The following is a 14,792-nucleotide window of genomic DNA, read 5'->3' as shown; positions in this document are numbered from 1 at the left end:
CACTTGGACAGTGGATTTTTTTTTTTTTTTTTTTTTTTTTTTGGTCTTTTGAGACAGGGTTTCTCTGTGTAGCTTTGCGCCTTTCCTGGAACTCACTTGGTAGTCCAGGCTGGCCTCAAACTCACAGAGATCCGCCTGGCTCTGCCTCCCGAGTGCTGGGATTAAAGGCGTGCGCCACCATCGCCCGGCGGACAGTGGATTTAAAAAGTGGCATTTAATTTCTCGTGTATGTCCTATTTCCAAACATGAATGTACTTTTTTTGTTTGTTTTGGGGTTTTTGGTTTTGTTTTTTGAGACAGAATTTCTCGGTGTAGCTCTGGCTGTCCTGAAACTCGCTTTGTAGACCAGGCTGGCCTTGAACTCACAGAGATCCACCTGCCTCTGCCTCCCGAGTGCTGGGATTAAAGGCGTGCGCCACCACACCAGGCTACATGATTATACTTTACTGGTACCATGTTTTTATGTGCTGGTGGGGGGGAGTCAGGTTACCCACAGGAATGAGGTCTCAGTGACTGGGCAGTGAAGCCAGGTAACAAGCTGGTGGATTAACACTATGGAGCCCTGGGTCACCACTGTGACCTGAACTCACAACCTAGGCCTCTCATAATGCTGGCTTTCCATGACTGTCTGGGTCCCTAGATGAGAAGAGCAGGACCGACTGCTTCTTGCTACAGCACACACAAGTCTATAGCCCTCCTTATCGGGATCTGGACTTAGGATGCCCCGGCTAAGAGCGGTGTCTTCTGCTCATTGCGGAACTCCTCTACCTGCGATGGGAGCATTGACCATTGGGGGAGGGTGTGTGCGCATGTGTGTGTTCATGTTTGAACAGGAAACAAATCGGAATCCCCAGGCATCAAGCAGCTCCTGCTCGACTGGAGGTCCAGGACATCCCTCCTGTTGCTGCTCTGGGCTCAGTAGACGCGGAACTCTAGCCTCCATCACCTGGCACACAGCTCCTCATACTGTAGCGTTCCCTCCGGGCAGCACAGATGTGTGTCCTCTGGCCTTTGACAAATTAAAACAAAACCTGGCACTGAAAAGTGCAAATTGCTCACAGCTGGGGCAGAGAGAAAAATTACAGGGGGAGATAAATAGGGCAGTGTTTATAAAAAGGAAAACACGGCCTCTGCTGATTACTGGGTGTCTCTCAGAAGGAGCCATCGATTATCGGGGTCAAGCGTCAGCTGGGTTTCCCCCCATTCCTAGAGCATTACATGGTGGGACAGTAGAGTCACAAGGTGCCAGGACTGGAGAAAGCCTTCAAGGCCATGAAGTCCAACCACACGTCCAACATCTGAGGTTGGGTTAGTCAATTAGTTAATCCTCCCATCGGATTGACAGTGGCAGAAGACGATGGCGGAAACTCTTGCTTGAACTTCCTTCTTTGTACTGCACTGAGCTCTAGTCCCCTGTGGTGGTTTTTCTGGCTCCAGGCAGACAGGGAGATGCCAGCCCAGGGCCCGAGCCAGGGAGTGGAGTTGTTGACACTGGGCAAATTCTCTGCCTCTCCTACCTTGGTCTCCCTGTCAGCAGGATTGGAGCCATGTTCCCTCGCTTGGGGGAACCTTAGGAGCAAGAAAGGCAGCGAGGGAAAGGACCTGCTAGATCTACAGGTCCTGATCTCAGAAGAAGACTAGGGCATCCTGCCATTAATAAATAAAAAAAACAGGCTTCAGAAGGAATGTGGGCACATCAGCACTGATTCGGTCCTCGGAATTAAAACACTCCACCATGGAGGAGGCTCATGAGACTCAAGAGGCTAAGGAGACTTACAAAGCTCGGGAAATTACACAAGGCCCCTCCCCAGCTGTGTAAAAGCAATAGCAATTGCTAGCGAGGAGACTCTTGTGAAGCCTCCTTCAAGCTGTGCAGAGACCTCCAGAGATGCAGCCTTCCTGAATCCTCACTCATACCGGAGACTTTTCAGTGACGTAGCTGTTGGAGGCGGGGGTCACCTGTGCCCCTATAAGTCATCTCAATAAACTTACTGACTCACAGAGATAGACTTGGGAATCATTTCTTTGGTCCATTGTTGGTGCTTTATCTGGGAGTAGAGAGACATTTATTTATGCCTCCCCAGGGAAAACATTGAAAAAAAATCATACCGAAGAGCATTGGGAAACTGTTCAAGAAATCAGCTGTTGGGTGTGGCTATCCCTGGCAGAGATGACTAGTGTGACTAGTGTGGCTTGTCATGTGACGCATGTATGTATACACTACACCTGACGAGTCAAGTCAATGACCGGCTTTAATCCTACTGGACCTTCCCAGAGGCCTTTGTGTTTGTAATGGCCTGTCACCTGTCTGTAACTGTGTCACTCACGGTCACACCCGAAACAGTCATCTCACAAAGCAGACTTGGATGTGATGGGCCGAGAACACATATCGAGACTCTTAAACACGGAGTGGCATTTCAGTGGGAACTTCCTGAGTGGTCAGTTCCTTGATACTTACCAGCTGGGAAGGCATCTTTTGGACACTCCCGAGAAAGTACCTGGATAGCAGTCTCCCCCAGCATGCTTTCTGTCTTCCCTCTGGTGGCAGACGAGTTTTCTAGGTGCTATTGGCATGCAGGGATTTAAAACTGTAAAACTGAAAGTGACAGACAAAGTAGATCAAATCAGCATTGTTCACCAGACGTCTCTTAGCACCTTCCATAGCGAGGTGACATGAGGGAAATAAATTACCCTGTGCCCTGCCCCCCAAAAGCCTGTGCCAGGCAGGAGCCCGCACAGCCCCCTGGGACTTCCAGTGAGCATTATCTCTGGATGCTGCTTTGGGAAGTACTTCAGGCATGAATATAATTCCCTAGGACAGAGACACAAAACAGGATGCTCGGAGCTGAGGGACGTGCAAGAATAAAAGAACAAGGTGAGAAAACTCTGTGGAGCCGAATCAGCAGAGTGGAGCATGAGAGTGGGGGAGAAGGGACTGGAGGGATGAGAATGGTGAGCCCCCAACACGGCTGAGAGGCCTGGATTGTCACCCCGTGAACTGTGATAGGGGAATGAGAGGCCAGAAGACTCCTGTCCATCAGATTAATTCCTCAGTAGAAGCTTCTAGAAGGAGCCAAAAAAAAAAAAAAAATCGCAAAGTTCTTGCCCTAGTCCAAATATTCAATGTTGGCTTGGAGATGTGGAGTGTGTGTGTGTATGTGTGTGTGTGTGTGTGTGTGTGTGTGTGTGTGTGTGTGTGTGTGTGTGTGTGCATGCTTGGGGGTAGGCAAACACATGTATGACCTGCACATGGAGGCAGAGGTCAATTCTAGGCGTCTTCCTCTGTTGCTCTCCACCTTGTTTTTGGAGACAGTCTTTCCCTAAACCTGGAGCTTACCAGTTTGCCGAGACTGGCTGGCCAGGGAACTTGGGAGGGGGTGGGGGGGATCCTCTTGACTCTACCTCCCCAGTGCTGGGATTCTAGATACACACCACCATGGTCAGCTTTTAACAAGGGTACTGGGGATCAGAACCCAAGCCCTCATGACATGACAAGTCACCTCCTCATCCCTAGCATTGTTTTCTTTTTAATTATTTTTTAACTGTGGGGGGGGGGTGCACACATGCCACAGCATGCATGTGGAGTTCAGGGGACAACTTGCAGAAGTCACTTCTCCTTCCGCCGTGTGGGTACCGGAGCTGGAACTTGGGTAGTCAGACTTAGCAAGTACCTTTACCCCCTCAGCCATCTTGCCCGCCCTTTTCTCTTTTGGTGGGGAGCTGATGGATGGTGGAGAGGTGCTTAGAAACCTCTGGCATGTGCTCCGCTTTTTCTTTCTATGAACTGTGCAGGGAAATCCCCCAGGAGGCACTTTTGCCCTTTAGCAAATGAGAAACCGGCGGGCCAACACGTAGCTGGAATGGACGTTTTCCTTTTCATTTCTTGGTAACACCGTGAGTGATCGGCTTGGAAGCCTGCATCCTACATGAAGCGCGTGTTACTCCTAGACATCTGTCAAGTGACATGACTTAAAAGCAGCCACCAAGAGCCCAGGACTAGACCCACCCAGGAGCCTGATTCCCTGGATAGGCTGCACCTGGGGAAGGCCTCAGCCGATTGGTGAGGAGTCGCTTTCAGAAAACAGGGCATAATTTACTCCATCAAGGTGGCTTTCTGAGTCTTTTTGCTCATCCTCGTCGTCTGACTGTTAAATAGATTTATGCCCCTGCCCAGCTGCTGAAGAGAGACCAAGGCATTTAGCTGAAATTAAAAATGCAGGCAAAGGCTGTCTGTCTAGGTAATAGGAATTCTCTCAATAGGTGACTCATCTTGCGTGGAATAGGGACAGGCAGTTCGTTTGTGTGATGAAGAGCTTTCCAGCCCTGGAAGCTGGCTGGAGGATGTCATGGCTTGAGGAAGGAGCGTAATCCATTCTTAAAACCACCAAAGGCATGTTCAGGCCAGAGACCTGTGCATAGGAGGAGTGGGGTCATTTGTAATGTGATGGCAAAGAAAACGTTTGGGGAAGTTATGCACATGTCCAGCCATGCGATCTCAGGCCATTATAAAGTTCAGGTTAAACCTACGCCATGGACCAGCAGGCGCCTCACTGAAGGAGGGATGGCGTTGAATTCCTGAGATACCGTTGCATTAGTTCCTCCTGCCGTACTGAGACAAAATACCTCACGAAAACAAGTTAAAGGAGAAGAGGCTTATTTTAGCTCATGGTTTGGGGGTACGGTCTGTCATGGCAGGGTGATCCTAGAGGCAGAAGCTAGAGGCGGCTGCTCATACTACATCCACTGTCAAGAAGCAGGGAGTGATGCATGCTGGTGCTCCACTCACTTGGTCCTTTTTATTCAGGCCAGGAACCCAGGCATGGGTTGGCGCCACACACGTTTAGGGTGGGTCCTCACACCTCAGTTAACCTAGAAATGCCCTCACAGACTGGCCCAGAGTTTGTCTCCTGGGCAGTTGCAGATCCTGTCAAGTTGCAGATCCTGTCAAGTTGCCCATCAGTTTCAGCCATCACAACCACTCATAAACTCAGCCGGTGCCAGGCCCACCCTGAGTCTGTTCCCATAGGTACCAGCTATGGTTAGCTTTCGTGGAGTGGGGTCTTCCAGGAGCCCTAGGATGAGCTGGGACTCAGTAGGTTCACATTGGAGTCAGCTGTCCCCGTGCCCACTGGCTTCTGCTCAGGGGTTCACTCTGTGTTAACCCTAGAATCTAAGACTAATTGATGACCCCAGCGGCTCTCAGATCCTAAAAGATCACGTGTGCCCAGGAGTATCATGGAGGACTTGAGGCTGGACCAAGCCCTGGATGGAAGAGGCCACAGAGAGGGTTGTCTTTGCCGACTCCAGGGCAACCACCAGCAGCCTCCTCTGGACCCCCCTCCCCTCCACCGCCATACCACAAGGGGCTGTCTGCTGACCCACTGGTCCTCCTCTTTCTCCCCTCATCTCTGAATTTCCCTCCAGAAACAACCAGCACAGTTTCACGCCAACTTCTCTTCCTATTTTCTTGTCCCCGGCCATTGCCACCTGCCATCCAAAACCCCGTCCAGACCCAGGCGAGGTTCTTGCTGAGGAGACTCAGTGGCCGGAACAGCCTCCATCTTCTCCTTGACTCATCCAAGAATCCGTGTATTGCAGGGGCGCATTGTGTGCCTTGGCCTGACTCCACCAGAGGTTGTTTACGGGGTGTGTGTGTGTGTGTGTGTGTGTGTGTGTTTCTAATGCGAAGGCTGGGAGCATGGCTCAGTTGGTTAAGTGTTTGCCATGCAAGCATGAGAACCTGTATTCAATCCCCAGAACCCATGTTAAAAAAAAAAGACTTATCGGCCCACACCTGTAATTGCAGCACCGAGGAAGCAGAGCTAGGCAGGTCGCTGGGGTTCACAAGCCAATGAGAGACCCTGTCTATGGGAAACACGGTAGCTGAATCCTGAGGAACAACAGCTGCATAGGTGTGTGTGCACAACACAGACAGACAGACAGATAAACACACACACACACACACACACACACACACACACACACACACACACACCCCATTCATTGATTAAAATATACACCAGACTATGGCAGTTACAAGGACAGTGGTTCCTCTGTATCCTTGGTAGCTGGACTCTCGGAGCCCCATGGATACCAAAATCTGCAGATGCTCAATTCCCTGATAACAAGATGGTGTAGCATTTGCCTAGAACCTGCACATATCCCCCCCCCCCCCCCATCTCCAGCAAATCTTCTCTGCATTGTTGGGGGCTGGAGAGACAGCTCAGTGGGGAAAGCTACTCGCCACCAAGTCTAAGGACCAGAGTTTAACCCCCAGGACTTACATGGTGGAAGGAGAAAACTGGCTCCTGCAAGTTGTCCTCTGACCTACACATGTGTGCCATAGCATATACACACATATGGGAATATAAAGCATATATGCACACACACACACACAAATGTAATTTTTTAAATTACGCTTACATTGTTTATCATCCAATACACTGGACACTGTGTGAGTAGTTATTAAGCCTCTTTGTAATGTTACCCTGTGTTGGGCTTTATCCTTTCTTGTTCAGGGGACAATGACAAGAAAAGCAAGTCTGTGACATGGTCAATACAGGTGCAATTGACTGTCCTAGTATTTTCCACACACAGTTGAACAGGATTATATCGCCCATGGATTCAGAGCACTGACTATACAAATGCTTGGCCTCATCTCTTTCCTCCTGTCCTCAACCCAAACGTTTATACACTGAAACTCTTGTTATTTTGTTTTTTTTCTCTGTAATGCCACAATTGTGGCATTATGTGGAAATTTTCGAAAAGTGGTCATCTTAAGCTGATTATGTGATTTATAAATCTTTTAAAAGGCAGCGTGTGAACCAGCTGTTACATAAAGAGACATGGAGCCATAATTAAAGGGGGTCCAGCCAGATGTTCTGCTGGCCTTTGACAAGGAGCTTCTGCCTGCTTCCCACAGCTCTGTGGTGGTCTTGATGTCTCTCACTGGCCTGGATCTCACCGATTAGGCTAAGTTGGCCAGTCAGAAAGCTTCAGAGATCCTCCTGTCTATACCCTCCCGGCTCTGGTATTACAAGCACCTGCCACCACGTCCAGCTTTCTTAAAGAGATCTGGGGATTGAACTCAGGTCCTTGTGCTTGCAAAGTATGCACTTTACAGATCGAGACATCTCCCAGCACCCGCTTCCCCAAGGGCTGTCTTGATTGATCTTAACAGAGTTCTTCAGAAACAGCTTTGCTAAGCCACAGCTGGCTCTCCATTTTCAGCCATGCAAGCAAGGGCTGGGTTTACAATGCTGCAGATCCTGACTGCCGCTACACGGAGACTCTTAATGGGCAGATGTGGGCCTCTGTAGGCGGACTTTTCTTTCCCACCCACCAGTTCCCAAATAACCAACAAGGAGAGTCGATATTAATTATAAATGCTCAGCCAATAGCTCAGCCTTATTACTAACTAGCTCTTGCAACTTAAATTAACCCATTTCGCCAGGCGGTGGTGGCACATGCATTTAATCCCAGCACTGGGGAGGCAGAGGCAGGCGGATCTTTGTGAGTTCGAGGCCAGCCTGGTCTACAGAGGGAGTTCCAGGACAGCCAAGACTACACAGAGAACCCTTGTCTAGAAAAAACAAACAAAAATTTTTAACCCATTTCTATTAATCTACATTCTGCCACGTGGCGTTACCTCTCTTTCATCTCACGCCTCTCATTTCCTCTCCGTGTCTCGAGGGCAACTTCTCTGACTCCGCCCTTCTTCTTCCCAGTGTCCTTAGTCTGGTTTGCCCGCCTAACCCTATCCTGTCCAGCTATTGACCAGTCAGCTTCTTTATTAAGCCAATCACAGTGTAATTTGTACAGTGTGAAGGAATATTCCACAGGCCTCTGGTCAATGCAGAGCTCTGTTGCTTCTCTCTGAAGTCCCTCTGCGTCTTCCCTGGGGACGGGTCACTTACCTTTCCCACACAGCAAATGATGCTCCCGTGTATTATCACTTGTCAGCAAATGAAAGCCTTGGCTTGGGGTTGGGCAACTGGAAACTGATACCCATCGGCAGGGTGGATCAAGCAACTGAGAGATGAAGAAGCAGTTTGGTCACATGGTTCATGATGCCTGACACCAGCCTGATTGCTGGTCATCAACTCCAGCTGGCCAAATGCAGCTTCATGTAGAACTTTGCTGATCCTCAGTTTCCCGTATGGGGTACAAGAAGGTCATCAGTGACCACCTTCTGGAGTCTTGGGAATGAAATAACCCAAGTACATAGCAGCGTATCACCCACGGCTTTGGCACACAGAAGGCCTGTGGCCATAAAGGTCAGGGTCCATGGTTGGGCTATGATGGCACACACCTTTAATTCCAGCACTCAGGAGGCAGAGGCAGTTGGATATCTGTGAGTTCGAGGCCAGCCTGGTCTACAGAGCAAGTTCCAAGACAGCCAAGACTACACAGAGAAACCCTGTCTTGAAAAACCAAAAAAAAAAAAAAAAAAAAAAGAAAGAAAAGAACAGAAAAAGATGAGTGTTCACCGCTCCTTGGGTAAGAAATACCTTCCTATCAAAACAGGATAAAGTAGGACAGCTTCAGGTGCCACAGGCCCTCCTCTCCCTCCAAAGTGATCGCTGATGCCTCAGAGCACTCTGCAGTTGACAAGTAGACACATCTGTCTCTAAAGACGAGCCGCAGGACACCAGGAAAAACCAGCAGAGCCAGGATATCGCGAGACCCAGAACACCCATAAGTACACAACAGGCAGCACACTCTGGGGGCTCCGTGTGGCATGAGTTCCAGCTAGAGAGTGCTTGTTTTCTATCTGTGTGTCCACCGAGTCCAGGGGCACAGAGCCTCTTCACCCCTGGTGTGTTTCTGCTCGGAGGCAACAGGCCCTTAGCATGTTGATTGTGTTAGCATGTTGATTGGACCAGGAAGTTTCTCGATGCCACACTCCCCAGAGGAAGCCCCGGAGAATTGAGCAGTGACATGCAGAGGCCTCCAGCTTGATGCTGGGCACGAGGACACCTGATGAGCAGGGAGTCCACACAGCCTACCTCACCAAGCTTGTGGTTCAGAGCTCTGAGCCGCAGGGTGTGGAAGATGAGTTCCAGGGCATGCCCGCCAGCTGACACGGGCACCCACTCCGCTCACAGAGGTAGAAAAAGGCCTCTAGGGCTGAGGATGGGCTCCGCTGGTAGGGTGTTTGCCAGTCTAGCCAATCAGTGAGCTCCAGGTTTGGTGACAGACTTTATGTCAAAAGTAAAGTGGAGAGTGAGAGAAGATGCCCCACTTCGGCCCCTGCCAGCTGCACACAGGAACGTGTACACACACACACACACACACACACACACACACACACACACACACACACACGCATTAGAAATTGTTTTTTAAGAGATAATAAATAAGGGGTTGGCAAGATGGCTCAGCATGCAGAGGTGCCTGTCACCATGACTGACAATCTGTGTGTAATCACTAGGACCCAAATGGAGGAAGGAGAGAATCTATGTCCCCAGATAGTCCTTGAGCTCTTCACGTGCACCGAAATGTGCTCTCCTTACCCTGCACACATGAGTAAATAAGTAAACGTGGTGATGATGATGATGATGATGATGACGATGATGATGATGATGATGATGATAGGCGGAAAAACGGGGCTTGGCAGGTTGACTCAGTGTGTACAGGCACTTGCCACCAAGCCTGATGACCCGAGTTTGATCCCTGGGACCCACATGGGGGAAGGAAAGTACAGATTCCCACAGGTTGTTCACTGCCCTTCACATTTGTGTGTGTGTGTGTGTGTGTGTGTGTGTGTGTGTGTGTGTGTGTGTTTCACATTTGTGTGTGTGTGTGCGCACACACACACACACACACATGTAAATAAATGTAGTTTTTTTTAAAGTTAATAAAATTTGGAAATAAAGAAAAAACTTTAGGGAGAGATGGGGGGTGGAAAGCAGGTAAACCATCTCCAGCAGCCCACACATGTGGCTGAGGGCGCTGTCTTTGCTCATCCAGCCCCAGATTCCGTCTCATGGCTGGTAACACATGAAAGTCTGCCTCCACCATCCCCCGGCATTCTCCGTGGGACCAGTTTCTCTCTAACAGGCCGCCAGCCACCGATTTCAAGCCCACCCTCACCCAGTCTTGTCTGCCCCTGAACTGAGTCGATCTGCAGGGGCTATGTTTCCAAACAGCGCCGCTGGCCACAGGAATCAAGAGTTGGGACTTCGATGTATCCTGTTAGGGGGTACAGTTCAAATCAGCAGCCCTTCTGAGCTCAGCTCCCGGGCGACGCATCCGTAGAATCCAAGAGCACAGGGCTACCAAGATAGCTTAGCATGTAAAAGTGCCTGCTCTGGCACCTGAGAAACTGTGCACTCCCTAGAACCCACATGATGGAAGGAGAGAACCTTCCGCCCTCCGAACTGAGAGAGAGAGAGGTGGGGGGTGGCCTCAAGTCCCCTGCACTCGGACCTCACCAGCTAAGAAACTTGGGATGAGACCTTTCTCCCCGATGGGCCTCAGTTTCGTCTCCTCTGACACCAGAACCAATGGCGTCTGTCCAGTCCCCTAATGTGGATCTCGAGGGGGATGCAAGGAGACAATTCAACCTCTCCTAGAGTGAGCCGGAGTCCAGGGTTACGTGATCAACCAGCTCACACTCTTGGGAGGGGTTGGAGACTGTGGTGCTGAAAATCAAGTGCTCTTCTTCATGAGTTCCCTAGCCTTTACACACAACACAGACCCCATAAGCTCCAGGGCCTCAGGCAGGACCAGGAGGAAATAAACGTGACCATGCTCCTCACTGGAAGCCAGCACTGTGTGCTCCCACAGAGTAGGGGGCAATGGAGATGCCACTCTATACACCCCAAGTGTGGACACACACACACAACGAGCCTCAGGCCGAGGGACAGGTGTGGACAGTGGAAGGCATTCTGTGACTCTGGAAGGAATCCTGACCTGGGAGATAGCATTACCATGTTTCCCTACTGTGTGAATCCGGTAGTCATTAACTTCTCCAGCCCTCTCACCCCTTACTAAAATGGGGTAGAAGTGAGTGATGGGGTGTGTGTCATAGGGATTAGGTGAGAGGTGAGGTGAGAGGTGAGATCAGTCTATGGACATGGTGTCCCAATTTGTCTGTTGAGCAAATTACGTCTCTGAACATCTTCTATAAACAGGAACACTCGATATTCTTGTGTTGTGGGTGTCTGAGGTAATGCATGTGAAGTGGGGAGACCTGTGCGTGAGCCATGCTCGGCAGGTGTCCCCTGTAATTGTCACCATGGTGACCATCATCGTCCTCATTTGCCGTTCCTTTTAGCTCCAAATCCTGTGACCTTCTGCGCTGTCCCCAGTGCAAGGAGACTGGTAAAATAAGGCAGCCCTGCTTTGAGTAAACACACCTTCTCATAAGGACAGGAGGCCAGTAATTGCCCCTAAATAATCGCTCCAACTTTACCACAAGCTGTCGAAAGGCCCTAATTGGCCAATCAGTAACAACGGCAGCCATCTGCATTAGGGTGATTTAGTGATGGGGGCTCTGTGCATGTGAGGACCTTGGTGATTACACAGCGGAGGTGATATTTCTCCCTCCATGGGAGCACTGGTGTGCGGCGCCCGATAATCTCACTCGCAGTTAACAACCCACTGGTTGAATGCAGGCCAGAAGCAGCAGCGCGGATCAGAGACTTGGGGATTTCCTCTTTCCTTGGGGAGACTGTTCCTGCAGGCACCGCTGCCCACCAGAGCTTGACCACGTCTCCTGCTGGGGGGTCTCACTGCCTGAGTGCAGACTGGCTGCCCAGCTTTGCTCTGTGTGTGAACATAATCTCTCCCCAGTATATTTTTCACTTGCTCCGCTTTCACGACGCCAGGGCAGCACGCCCTGACGCACCCTCTCCATCCTGAAGAAGTCTTAAGTCTCTGTGACCCACAGTCCCCACCCACCCCCACCCCAAGAACAGTTGTAAATGGTACCTGGGGAGACATTTGTGGTTCCACAGGATCCCAGCAGGCGGAGGTGCCTCTTATCAGCACTCTCTCACTTCTCCCTCAGCTAGCTTCCCAGGTCACCTGTTCTGACTGACCTGACCTCCAGTTCACCGCTGGGGGAGGCAAAACTGAAGCAAAAGCTAGGCTTGACTCTTATTTTTATAGGTCATTGTTTTTTGTTGATTCGCTGTTGGTTGTAAATGGTGCCGATTGTACATTTATGGGTTAATATACAATTATCTTTAAAAACAAGTACGGGGGGGCTGTGGAGATGGCTCAGTGAGTAAGAGTGCTTGCTGTGCGGGATTGAGGACCTGAGTTCGAATCCCCAGCACTCATGGAAAAAGCCAAGCATGTCTGTGCATGTTTGTAGCCCCAGCCTTGGGGGGTGGAGGCAGGTGGATCCTTATGCCATGCTGGTCAGTATGCATGCGTGAGTGCATTGTGTGTGCACGTGTACGAGGCACAAGTGTGCCAGGTGTGAAAGTCAAAGGACAACTTGTGGGAATCTGTTCTTCCCTTCTCCCGCATGGCCCCGGGGATTGAACTCAGGTTGTCAGGCTTTGTGGCAATCACCTTTACCCACTGAGCCCTCTCTGCAGCCCTCGTGTTGTCTTAATTACTGCAATTGTAAGTTGTCGATGAGGAGGTGAAGAAACACGAGTTCCGACGTTTTCTCTTCTAGAAGACCTCCACTACTCTACATCCTTGGTTGCCGTATAAACTTTAAGAGCGGCTTGTTGACTATCTGCAAAGAAAGCACTGTGATTTCAACGGCGTGAAGTCCGTGTCACGAGGAACCGTTGCTGTCTACACCCCTGGTCCCCTTCCCATCCATCTTGGTGTTTCAAGTTCTCCAACCACATTTTGTATTTTGTTTCGTTTTCCGAGACAGGGTTTCTCTGTGTAGCCCCAGCTGCCCTGGAACTCGCTGTAGACCAGGCTGGCCTTGAACTCACAGAGATCCTCCTGCCTCTGCCTCACAAGTGCTGGGATCAAAGCTTGCACCACCACGCCTGGCTAATGTTCTGTATTTTTGAGACGGTGTCCTTGTTCTTCTTTTATTGACATGTGAATGGTATTTTCTCATTTTTAATTGTATTTCCCAGCTGATACACACATATCCCATGGACTCTTAAACACTGAGCTGTATCCCAAATCCGTCTTAAGTTAAGTACATTTGTTCTGGCTTCTCTGGGAATGTGTGGGATTCTCTGTGTGGAGGCTTATGTCATCTTCAGATACAGACAATACCGTTATCTTTTTACTTGGGTCTTTGTGCTTTTAGATTTTTTTTTAACCAGTTGCACTGGCTGGGAAATCTGTTCTAACGAATGAGGGCGGTGAACACACATAGCTTTCCTGACTGAAGAGAAGCATCAGCTATCACTAACTGTGGCATAAGCTACATGGTTTTTTTCATTTTTGTCTTTGGACTTTTTTTTAAAGCCATCCTAGGTTTTCATAAAATCCCACGCCCTAGTGAACATCAAGAGAACCCAACAGGAAGGCTGGGACTTATTTATTTTTATTTTATAAGTATGAATGTTTGCCAATGTTATGTATGTGCACCACGTGTGTGCAGTGCCCTTGGAGGCCAGAAGAGGGCACTGGTTCCCCTGGTACAGGTTTGAGCCTCTATGTGGGTGCAGTTGGCCACTGATTTGGGTCCTCTGCAAGAGCAGTGAGTGTTCTTAGCCACCGAGCCATCTCTCCAACCCCTTTTTATTACATTCTTTATAATAGTATCCTGTGTCTACAGCCATACCACCTTGAACTCACCTAGTTGCATCCAATCTTGGAAGCCAAGCAGGGTCGGGTGTGGCTAGTACTTGGATGGGAGACTGCCTGGGAATATCAGGTGCTGGAGGCTTTAAAAAAAATAATAACTTTATGTGTGCATGGGGGGGGACACGGCGACACACACATGCCACAGGCTGGCAAGTGTGGTTCTCAGAGGACAACTTGAGGGAGGGAGTTTCCTTCCGCCGTGTGTGTCCCAGAGCTTGAACTCGGGTCATCAGACTTGATGACAAGTGCCTTTACCAGATGAGTCCTCTTACTGGCCTGAAAGAAAGTCTCCAATACTTACTCAGGGCAGCTTCTCCAGGAATAGGGCAAACATCCAGCCCGTGGTAGAGTAAGCAAACAAGAGAAGCTGTCGTGTGTTGTAGAGTCTGTCTGCTCCAGGTTTGGAGGGATGGTGGATAGAAATGTCATCAGCACCGAGTCTCTCTGTGGTTTGTGGTGCCACCCACATCCAGGGTGGGTCCTTCCTTCATTTACTCCTCTCTGGAAACGCCCTCACAGACACGCCCAGAGCTGTGTCTCCTAGGTGATGCCGAATCTAACCAGCACTCCCTGTACCTTACTTACCGGCTGCCTGCCACCTCAGTCGCTCCCTACACCCCTTCTCCTCACCTTGTTTTTCGCCCGGCCGGCCGAGGACTTAAGCTAAAGCACCTTCCCAGGTGCATGGTCATCCCTGAGCCAATCACAAGGGATGGAGTGGCATGATTGGCTAGGCCTGAGCCACGTGCTCCTCCCACTCACTCCAGGGGAAGGCGGTCAGCCTACCCAAGTCGGATGAACGTAAGAGGAGGGTCAGTCTCCTCAGGAAACAACGGCCTTTCTATCAGGAGATGAGGGAATAGACACTAGAGACAGGCATAAGCAGCTGCCTGTGCCCCCCCCCCCCTTGCCTGTGAAGTCTTTCTGTGTTCCAGCCCTGGAGCATGACTGGACCTCTGTGAACCTCAGTTTCCCCATCTGTAGATGTTGGCCCCTGCCACGCTCGGCTCTATCTGAGGCCCTCGAGGCAGTGAACTGGGAATTAGTGT

General features: G+C 50.1%; 1 protein-coding gene and 1 pseudogene across 3 annotated transcripts in view; both read left to right on the top strand.

The window, feature by feature from the left end:
* The window catches only part of Galnt10 (polypeptide N-acetylgalactosaminyltransferase 10), a 150,429-nt gene that overhangs the window by 110,514 nt on the left and 25,123 nt on the right, over positions 1 to 14,792 (top strand). The gene's annotated exons all lie outside the window — the stretch shown is intronic.
* On the top strand, positions 13,707 to 13,825 carry LOC128123592 (uncharacterized; annotated as a pseudogene).

Source organism: Peromyscus californicus, unplaced genomic scaffold (assembly GCF_007827085.1).
Source record: "Peromyscus californicus insignis strain IS unplaced genomic scaffold, ASM782708v3 Scaffold_3__1_contigs__length_106647218, whole genome shotgun sequence".
In the NCBI taxonomy this organism is placed as follows: Eukaryota; Metazoa; Chordata; class Mammalia; order Rodentia; family Cricetidae; genus Peromyscus; species Peromyscus californicus.
The sequence above is the reverse complement of the archived record's forward strand: the minus strand, read 5'-3'. Positions and strand labels throughout refer to the sequence as shown.